Source organism: Castor canadensis, chromosome 8 (genome assembly GCF_047511655.1).
Source record: "Castor canadensis chromosome 8, mCasCan1.hap1v2, whole genome shotgun sequence".
NCBI lineage: Eukaryota > Metazoa > Chordata > Mammalia > Rodentia > Castoridae > Castor > Castor canadensis.
Window position 1 is genome coordinate 145,212,002 of NC_133393.1, and position 10,503 is coordinate 145,222,504.

Here is a 10,503-nt window from a genome sequence, read left to right on the forward strand (position 1 = left end):
AGACTTGAGATGTTTCATAAATATTTTTCTTCCTTCCCTTGCCAGAGTCAGAAGGAAATCTTCACCATGAAAGGAAAAACTTAGAGATGAAAACCCTTGAATGTTTTCAGGTTTCTCAAAGACCATGACCTCCCCTCAAAAAGCTTCTTACATGCTTGTCCATACTCAGCCTTCAAGAATTTGTCAAAATTACCACATCACTGTCCAACAGGTTCCTGGCTCCAGCAGCTTCTGCTTTAGGTAAGCAGAATTTGACTGGGACTCTATTCACTGTGATGGTTTCCCTTAGAAATTTGGTTCTTGGATGGATCCAAGAAAAGTTGCCGATATTTAGTTTGTCTAATATTGTCATTGTTATAAGGTGATAACTTCCAAGATTTTTATACTTTAGAACTGAAAGTGGAAGTCCATTTAACATTCTAATGTAGCAGAGATTTATAGACTTATGTTTATCTGCTTCCCTTCCCCTGCACCACACTCATTCTAACAAAGTCCTACAAAAGCAGAGCTCTTTGTCCTGTTCACCGACATCTCTCTGCTGTCTAGAATAATGCATGACACATTTCAGGAATCCAGTAGATATTTGTTGTCATTAGTTAAATGAATATCAATGTCTTCTGTCTGAGAAAGAAAAGACCTTATCACTCTCTGATCCATTCAGCTCCCTTATCTCTCTCATGACCTCTCTGTCATGCACATCTACTATATTGATTTCATCAAGAAGTTTAGCTCTGTGCTGTTATGAGTACACTCTACCTTTCTTTCTTTTTAAACTTTTTTTGGTCACCATTTATTTAAACAATGTTGACTTTCACTCAATTTTTCTTTCATATTTTTTCTTCCATTAGTATTTTCATAATGGGTTTTTTAAAGGTAAACAATATAAGGCCTTAAACATCCAAGAATATATCTTATATCAATTTTAAGTTATACTTTAGTTGAAGGCAAAATACAAGTTCAAAATTTTCATCACACGTTTTTTTAACATGTGTATATTTTCACATATTTAAAAATATTCTGTCACTGTCTGCTAACATCTGGTGCTAAAGTTTAAAAGCTTGATAAAAATAATATCAATAAACACTTACCTAACACTCTCTGCTAGGTATTATTGTAAGTATAATGTTTATGTGATTTGTTTGTAGCTCATAAAGGTCTTTATGAAGAAGGGCATTATAATTTTTAGCTGTTTTTAATAAAAAAGGAAATAGGTACAGAGAATTTAAGTGACTTATCCAATGATATGTTGCTGGTAATTGATCTAGCTGTCTTTGTCCCAGACAGGCAGCAGCTAAGGTTGACCACTATATACCATTCTGTTTTAAAAGCCAAATTTTATTCATTTGTACTTAGTTTGCCATTTCTATCTATAAGCATTTATGTTTTTGTCTTTGTCTTGTAAGTGGTTCAATTTAATTAAGTGTGTCTTGTTTGGGTTTTTTTTTTTCTATCCTGTTTGACATTGTATGACCTTCTTCAATATTTGGTCTTACTCTCTTTACTTTGGGAATACTGCTACTCATTTTAATGGTTGAATGGGCCATGCAGCGCCCAAACATTTGATCAAACATTATCCTGGGTGTAACCATGAAGGTCTGTTGGGATGAAATTAACATTTATATAGGTAGAGTGGGTAAAACAGAATGACTTTCCCAATATGGGCCTCATCCATCAGTTGAAGGCATGAACAGAACAGAAAGACTGACCCTTCTCTGAGTAAGATGGAACTTCTCCCATTCAATGGCCTTCAAACTAGAGCATCAGTATTTTTCTATCTTCAGTCTCCAACTGAAAAGTCGGGTCTTTCTGAGTCTCAAACCTGCTGACCTTTGGGCTAGAACTACATCATCAGCTCTCCTGGTTATACACTTTGCTGACTATAAATCTTTGGACTTGCCAGGCTCCATAATTGTATAAGCCAAGTCCTTATTATAAATCTCTTGCTAGAGATATAGCAATAGATAGATAGAGTCTATTGGTCTGTGTTTCTGGAGAACTCTGAATAATTTTCTCCTAATTTCTTAAAATATTTCCATTTCTTTCCTTCTGTTTTAATCTCATTAAGGATTTCTGTTATCCCTTTTTCATTAGTTAGTAATTTGAATATAAATGCTGCCTATCAGTCCACTCCAGTGGCATTTAATAGCAGCCTGTATTTCTCACTCAAGTGTCCTCAGATTAGCTAAGGTGGGTCTTCTTGGGGCTTCAGGTCTGAATATTAGTCAGACCAGCTCTGCTCCCCAGGCTCTTTTTGGAGTCTCAGGTCAGAGAGGGATGTCCTCCTAGGACATGTTCCTTCTATAGGATGTTGTACAGAAGAAACTGAATGAAAACTCAGACAGGTGATCACATTTTAAGTCTTAATCATGTCACATTTAATAACACCCTATTGGAAAAAATAAAGTCAAGGCACAGGGAAGCAAGCTCCACCCACCTCAGTGCAATGGCAAGGGTGTGGATGCATAAAACCCACAGCAGGAGAGTAGAGTCCTGGGGCTGTGATGCCACCTATTACAGCCAGCCTTCCTGTCCACACATGAAAATACACTCGTCTACACCCTAAGACCTCCAAAAGTCTCATCCAATCAAGCATTAGGCTCAAAGATCAAAAAAGTATGCTTTCTATTGTTGGAAATTGAAGAGTACCTGTGAATAATATGCTTGTTCTTTTATTCTGAGCATAGAATGAATTTAAAAATGGCAAAAGCACTGAAAAATATTAGCTTTGTTTCATGCACACCCCAATTAGGAAATTTAGATTCAAATTAAGCTTTTCCTGGGCTTACCTTAAAAATCACATATATCACTGTAGAGGAGTCAAAGCTTGTCCCAGAGAGTTTGCCTCTGAGAGGGGTGCTGGCTAGGAAGAAGTGCTCTCTGCAAGCTGGTAGGTTTGGAGAGAGAGATTGCTGAGGTCTGAGCATGCTTAGCTTGCTCAGGATCAGTGGTTCTCAAAGTGTGGCTTCTGGGTCAGCAGTTTCAATAAGAACCTCATGGTATCTTATTAAAAATAAAACTTTGGGGGGTCACATTCCAGATCTATTGAATCAGAAGCTCAGGTGAGGGAGGTGATCTGTCCTTTAATGAGTCCTCTAGGTGTTCCTAATGCATGCCACTGTGTGAGAAACACTATTCTAGTCTGGTTGTTCCCAGCCCCGGCTGCATGTTAGAACCACTAGGGAATATTGGAAAGCATTTCCAGTATCCCATGAAAATGTGTTTTGAGTCCAGCTTCGTATTTATTCCCTTTCAGACATTCAGTTTCTTTAATTTCCATATGGACAATCATGCTTATCATCCTGGTCTCCAAGGAAGCAGCCAGATCAGGTTCCAAATGGCCTTAGTGCTCTTGTCTAGTGGGACGGGGTGGTGGGTGGGAAGGGGTCATTAGCATCAAATAACCTGGGTTCAAACTCAAGCTTTCTCTCTCACTATCAATGTGACTTTGTATAATTTCACTGGACTTTTACGCCTTGATTTCTTATTCCATAAATCCACTGCCTACTTTCTAGGGTGTCTGAGAGAATCAGATGTGAAATCATATAAGGACAGTGCTTTGCCAACTAAGTGTGTTTAGGCTTGTATACGTGCAGTTATTCATGCAGTGAACTTGACTAGTCAGCAGTTCCATTCATGTGCAGAAGACTCAGACACAAAGGTCTGGTTCCTCAGATCATTAAAGGTCCCTCTAGGGAAGTGTCTGTTTGTTCTCCTAATTTGAAAGTAGCCCCAGGACAGCTCTGCACACTGTGCCACTAGTCACCTTTTCCCTTATTACAGAATCCTCACTGATCTTTTAATTACTCCACCTCCTTTCATCCAGCTAGCATTTTGAGCCTTGTCTCTGGCTGGTTATTTCTGCTAAGGGCTCAAGTCCATGGTGCTATATTAGATGACTGTGCTGTGTGGTTTTTTGTAGAACTTCATGCCTTCTCTACTGCAGGAACAGGTATCAGGGAGAGACTGAGGGTGTGGTATTCTCCAGAACCAGCCTAGGGACACCCACTGGTCAGAGCTCAGAGTGTTTTTTAACAAGCATGAGTCCAGAGAACCTCTCCTTGCAAAAAGAACATTTCATGGAGCATGTGGATATTGGTTAATTAGCAAAGCCCCCAGCTCATGAGTTGGCTACTTCATTTCTTCATCCTGAAGTGACTCTTCAGGTCCAGGATTTGATGTAGAGAGTGGTGTGTACACTTGTTTCATCAAGGTGCCCTTAACAAGGGAACAAAACCAGAATTCACAGTTCTCCTACCTGTGGGATGCTCATTATCACTCCTCATAGGACTGCTGAGCAGATGAGCCCTAATACCTGTCCTGTGGTGATATGGTGATAATTGGTAGGTGCGTGATGATCAGCATCTGGTTAGGTGTGAGCTGGCTGGCATCCTTTCACTCCACACACTTACTCACCCAGAATTAAGAGCAAAGCAGAGGACTGTATAAAAGATGTCAGGAATATGTAAGTCACACCCAAGGGACATGTTTCCAAGGGATTGTTGGCAAATATTTATAGTAAATCTTTCTCTTTCTCTATATACATTTGTCCCTTAGTATCTATTAGGGTTGGTTCCAGGACCCATGAACACCAAAATCTGCAGATGCAAAAGTCCTCAATATAAAATTTTATAGCATTTGCTATACCTTAGGCACACTCTTGTGTATTTCAGGATATCGCTAGATGACTTATAATTCCTAATAGTATGAAAATACTGTGTGAATAGTTTTTATACTCTATCATTTAGGGAATGATGATTAAAACCCACGTTTCAGAACAAATACAATTTTCTTCTAAATGCTTTTGACCTGTGGTTGGTTGAATCCATGAATGTGGAACTCATGTATAGAGAGTGCAAGCTGTGCATATACACATATATACAAATGTACATATGTAAATGCATACCTATGTGTAAAATACCCTTATATGTGTATATACACTTATATGCAAAAATGTATATATGCACTTATATATATATACATACAGTAGTTATGGTCTGTCCATATTTACTATATGTAAAGGTGTGTGTACGTGTATGTATGTAGACACCATGTCTATCACAATGAAATTGACTGTATACACGTATCTGTGTGTATATGCACATAGCTGGTTCTTGTTACTCATTGTTATATTCTCTGTCTCTCTCTCTATATATATACATACATGGACACATACACACTTATATATACAAATTTTACATAGATATATATCACATACACAATTGATTCCCATCACTTGTAGTTTGTTATCTCGTAAAGTTGTTGTGAGGTCTGACCTAGCAAATCCTGACCATTGCTCACAAAGGAAATAAAGTGTTAGAATCCTTAAGCCTCTACTCACAATATTTTCACTCATCAATCAATACATAACCTTATTTTTTGTGCATTTCTGCTTAAAGACACCTTATCTGATATGTATTGCTGACTTATTAACATTGAGCTCTTGACAAACAGAACTATCCCTAGTGCCTGACCAAAACTTATCTGATATTTTTTCCCATAAGGTACATACATCACAACATTCTTGAGTGTACAGACAGTAGACAGCACTTCTACAGTGTTCTTGGGGATCATCTTACACAGTTAAATTACCCAAAAAAGTATATGAATACAAAAAACCACAGCACTACATGGACTATGGACAGGACACACGTTTGCAATATAAGCACTAAAACCTGAAGGCAGCCTTCACTGGAAACATGGATATCAGAGGAGTCAAATTTTTCATCCTTTGCATATGTCTGCAAGTGGCAATGAGAGTACCTTAAATATTGCTTATTTGTGGTTATTAATAGATTTTAGCAAGTAGGCCAATTTTCAAATATGAAATCCATGAATAATGTGGATTGACTATTAGATCACAAGATGGCTAGTTATATTAGGGAGTTTTCATTATCAGTAACTGAACTTACAGCAAGAAGTGACATTTGTTACAAGGGTCCCGTGGCATCAACTGAACTACAAAATGGCAACATTGTGGAGACGCAGCTCACTGGACACAGAGAACTTGAGCGCCACCAGGATTGCCTTTGCTTTAGTCTTCTACCTCTGCTTCAGTCCATCCAAGGCACAGTGTTTTCTCCACCTGTGATGGGCTATGGCCACCAATGAGTTCACATTTTGCATCTCATTGCTTCCACTTTAGGTCTCTCTTTTGCTTGTTTAACCCATGACTAATCTACTGGGAAGGGAGAAAGGATGGGAGAGGTAGCCTCATGATTAGCTGGCTTGAACTTGATATAATCAGGGAGATAGTGTTTGTAAGAAGATAGCAGGACCCATTTGAACACCATGGTTGAAACTGCAGGAGCAGCTCCTACGAAAGAAGATGTTATTCCCAGTTGAAGAGACGAGCTCTGGAAAGGTATCATAATTCACATCTATTTTATGTGAAAATGATTTCCTTTCAAAGGAGATGACAAGACTCCTTTAACTGCCCATAACTTGCTACAAACCTAGGCATGTAAAAAATAAAGAGATGTCCCACCTTGCTGGAAGGACAGAGGCAGATCGCGGAGGAGGACACACTGCTTTTCTTCTTGGTTGAAAAGTAGGACATCAGCATTTGTAATATGGCAGCAGACCCTCATCTTGCAGATTAGAAGGGTGATGTCTTGGTGATATCAGGATGCCGCAAAACAAGTCAGTTTCCTGGGGCTGAATCCCATATTTGTAACCCACTAGCTGAGTGCCCTAGAGCAAGTTTATTCACTAGTCCTAGATTAATGTTTACTCTTTATATGTTACAGGGGAATAATGTCTCCCTCAAGATTTTGCTAAAGGTAAAATAAAATCATATTTTTAGGAGTTTAGCCAAGCAAACATTTAATAATGCAGGCTCCCTGCTGTTGTCGGGGTTCAGCCCACAAGCTAGTGCTAGACAGAACCAGAACTCCTGGCACAGAGACTGTTGCCCTTTCTACTTAGTGCACTGGATCTCTGAATTGCAACTCTTTTAAAGTCATGTGGTTCTTGCTGACCTGGCTCCCACTGGCCTGTCAGGAGTGCCACTTCCTGGAAGGGCACATTAGGCCCTGCCTTTCTCTTTCCCCCTTCATTTTAGACCCATTAGTGATGGACTGAAGATAATGAAAGTGCTGACCTTGGAAGACTGTGTATTACAAGCTGGTGCTTTTAATACCTTTACTGACCAGCACAGGACTGGGTGAGAGTTCTTAGCACATAGAGGTCCTGTCTCTCTTGATTAAAGGTAATCAATTTGGGAAAATGATCAAGCCTCTAACAACAAATGGGGGACACCTGTCTATGGAAGCTATTTTACCATTACCCTAACAACCTGGTGAAAGAGGGGCAACATGTCAACAGAAACAGATGCCAGATTGTGAAATGAGTGCATGAGATACACCATTTACTGGACTTCATCATCATTGCTATTACAACAGCAAAATCACAACAGGAAATAAAAACAAAAAGAAATTACTGTGGCTTTATGAATGTCAGACACTTTACTTTCAATTAGTTGTTTAATTTGATCTTCCTGGTAGTCTGATGAGGTTGTTGTCTATTATGTCCACTACATAGGAGAGAGAGGAACCACACAGAAATCTGCCTAATCCGTAAAATGGATTAATAGAGGACAGTGTACTCATAAGGGATGAGGAGAAGGGTTTATACTTCTTTAGGGCTGATGTGATGGTGGTAGCCTCATGTTTAAGTCCAGAAATGAGGACTTGATTCCCTTCCCATCAACGTTGGAAGGAAGGACTATTTGGGATACTCTCTGTGTTCCATCAAGATCTTTTGTCTTTGGTCCCTTCCTTTAGCCAAGGTCTGTTCAGAGGTTAGAAAATGGAAGCAGTTGTCACTGTGGTAAGTCCATCATTCCCCTCTGTCCCATGTCTATGTTCTGAACCAAGGAGAGAGAAAAGGAACCCAGCAAGTGGAGGGCAAGATGCCACTGCTGTGAAAACTAGCTCAGGTTGTGTAATGTTGATGAGTTGTGATTAGGGACTTCCTGAGACCGAGTTCAAAACAAAACTTTCTTCCACCTGGACCCAGGCAGGGTTGGGAAAGGTCTTGCTCACAGGAGGAGAGACTTTACAGATAAGTTTACCATGTGACTGAGAGTGGGCCAGTCCCAAAGAGACAGCAGGACCTAGCTCTCTGCTCAAGCTTACTCTCATAGCCTGCATAGTCCCAGACCTAGAGGAAGAGGGAGGGAGACTCAGCAAGAGGCAAGGGAATCTCACTAAGGAACATTAATTCACCTGGGAGGAAGTCAGGTTAGAGAAACAAGATTCCCTCTCTAACAGTTCTGAAGTAGAAAGGGGAATTGTCTGTGGTGTGTGTGTTTACACATGGACACATGGAAATGCATACCTGCATCAAAACTAACTGATTACTAACAACACTATCCAAGCTGTAATGTTACTAACTTTTTATCTTGACCATTTGCAGAAATTGGAATGTCACAAAAGTGGTATTTAAAGAACAACAACTCTTAAAACTACGAGTGTAGGAGGTCAGTCCTACACTTTGTTTTGGAAGAACAAAGCCTTTGCAGTGAAATGTTCTCTTTTGTCTGTGGGTTTTCTCTTTCCCCTGCCTTTCTTTCAGTTAACTAAGGTCTAGATAAGTCAGCTAAGGTGGACATCTCTAAGAATCTGACTTAGGTCTTTGTATTTTTGGCAAAGGTCTTTTGGAAAGACAATATGCTCCATAAGAATCAAGAGTTAGAAAAATCGTAACCAAACCACAGCTGAAATAGACTGGGTTTCAGTTACTGTGGTGAGAGAGGGACTAGAGAGCGAAACACTACCCTTCTTTCCCACTCTGACCCTGTACCCCTCAGAGAAGGCTGCTTTGTCCCTACTTTTCTTTAGTGTGAAAGACAATGACCAAATATACCTGATAGTACCTCTAGTGTCTTTAGAAGGATTCTTAAGAGGATGGATTACAGCTGAAAAACTCATTAATTTTAATTAAGAAAAATCCATAGTAGTCCAACATTAGCCTTGCAGTAAGGTCATCTCTCCTAGAAATGGAAAGGAATATCTTAAAGAAATACCATCTCCCTCTTGACACAGCTTCTAAGAGGCGTGTATTGATCAGGAAACAAGAAAGCCACGTGGAACCTTTCTCAACAAGCCAGAGGGGAGGAAGATGGTATGACCGGAACCTGTTGTCTTCACTTTTGCTCACATTTCTCCCTATTCCTGTGGTGTGAGGTGGAGGAGCACCTATTTAGAAGTTAGTAGAACTGGGTTTGCATTGGGGCTCCTCTTACAATGCTGTGACCTGAAAATCAGTTCCTAGACTCTGAAATTTCCTCATCACTTTAAAGCTTGTGTAATGAAACTAGTATTTTGAAATTGATACATGTCTAAAAGAAAAGTAGAAACAAAATTGACCCAAGGCTAATTGGTTGAAGGGAAAAAAAAGAATTATTATTTTATTTGGATAAATATTTATGACAACTTGAATTAGATTTTGTTATTTGAAATATTGTTGAGAAGAACATTGCAATGTTAATGTATTCATTCTTCACTGGCAGACATTGATTGTGTACCTACTGTTTTCTTGGCAGACTATGTGATAGCAACATAATTTGACTTCTAAGAGGATCTCAAGGATCTCCTGCCTCATCGACTCTGAAGTAGACTTCTTTGTCTTGAGTTGTGAACTTTGGTTGGAGGAAGGCTGTTATGTGAGGAATTTTGACAGAGGAAATAATCAACTTTTTGGGGCAGTTTTGTACTTGGAGCCTTTTGCTTGCTAGGCAAGTACTCTACTACTTGAGCCTTGTGGGGGTTATTTTTGAGATAGGCTCTTGTTTTATGGCCAGTTTAGCCCGGATCATGATTTTCCTATAGCTAGTTAAGATGACAGACCCGTGCCGGTACACCCAGCCACTGGTCAAGATGGGGTCTGGTGAACTTTATGCCTGGGTTCTCCTTAAACCATAATCCTCCTGATCTCCACCTCCTGAGTAGCTAGGATTACAGGCTTGAGCCACTGTATCCACCAAAGGTCAGCTTCTCCTAGCCTCTGACACCTTTTCCATTGAGGATTTCTTTTTTTCAAATTGAGAGCTTTTTAGTTACCTTGTTCTGTGTTGGACTTCTTCTCTCATCTGGCATTTTTTTTTTCTCATATGACTAACTTGATAAAATAGGTCAGGGATGCCTCTGTTTTGGAGAGGGCCCACTCTAAGGGATGCAGGCAGGAGCCAAAGGGAGATTTATAGAAAAGGAAGATTTGTCCAAGTCATTGAGGACTGTCCTCCAGTCTGGGGTAAAGAAACTGGTAGAGCAAACTTGATTACTAGAGGAGACCTGAGACTTTGTGAGGTAATTTCCCAGGATTCTCACACCCCGTAAGGAACAGAATTCACAGGCACATCATGCTTGTGGACAGGCTGAGCGTTAACTAAAGCCTGATGCAGCCCAAAGAGATCTACTGCAGGTTCTTAAGCCTGGAAATGACTAGACAGAAAGCAAAGAATGAGGAGAACATCTGAGCTAGGAAAGAACTGAGAAATAATTC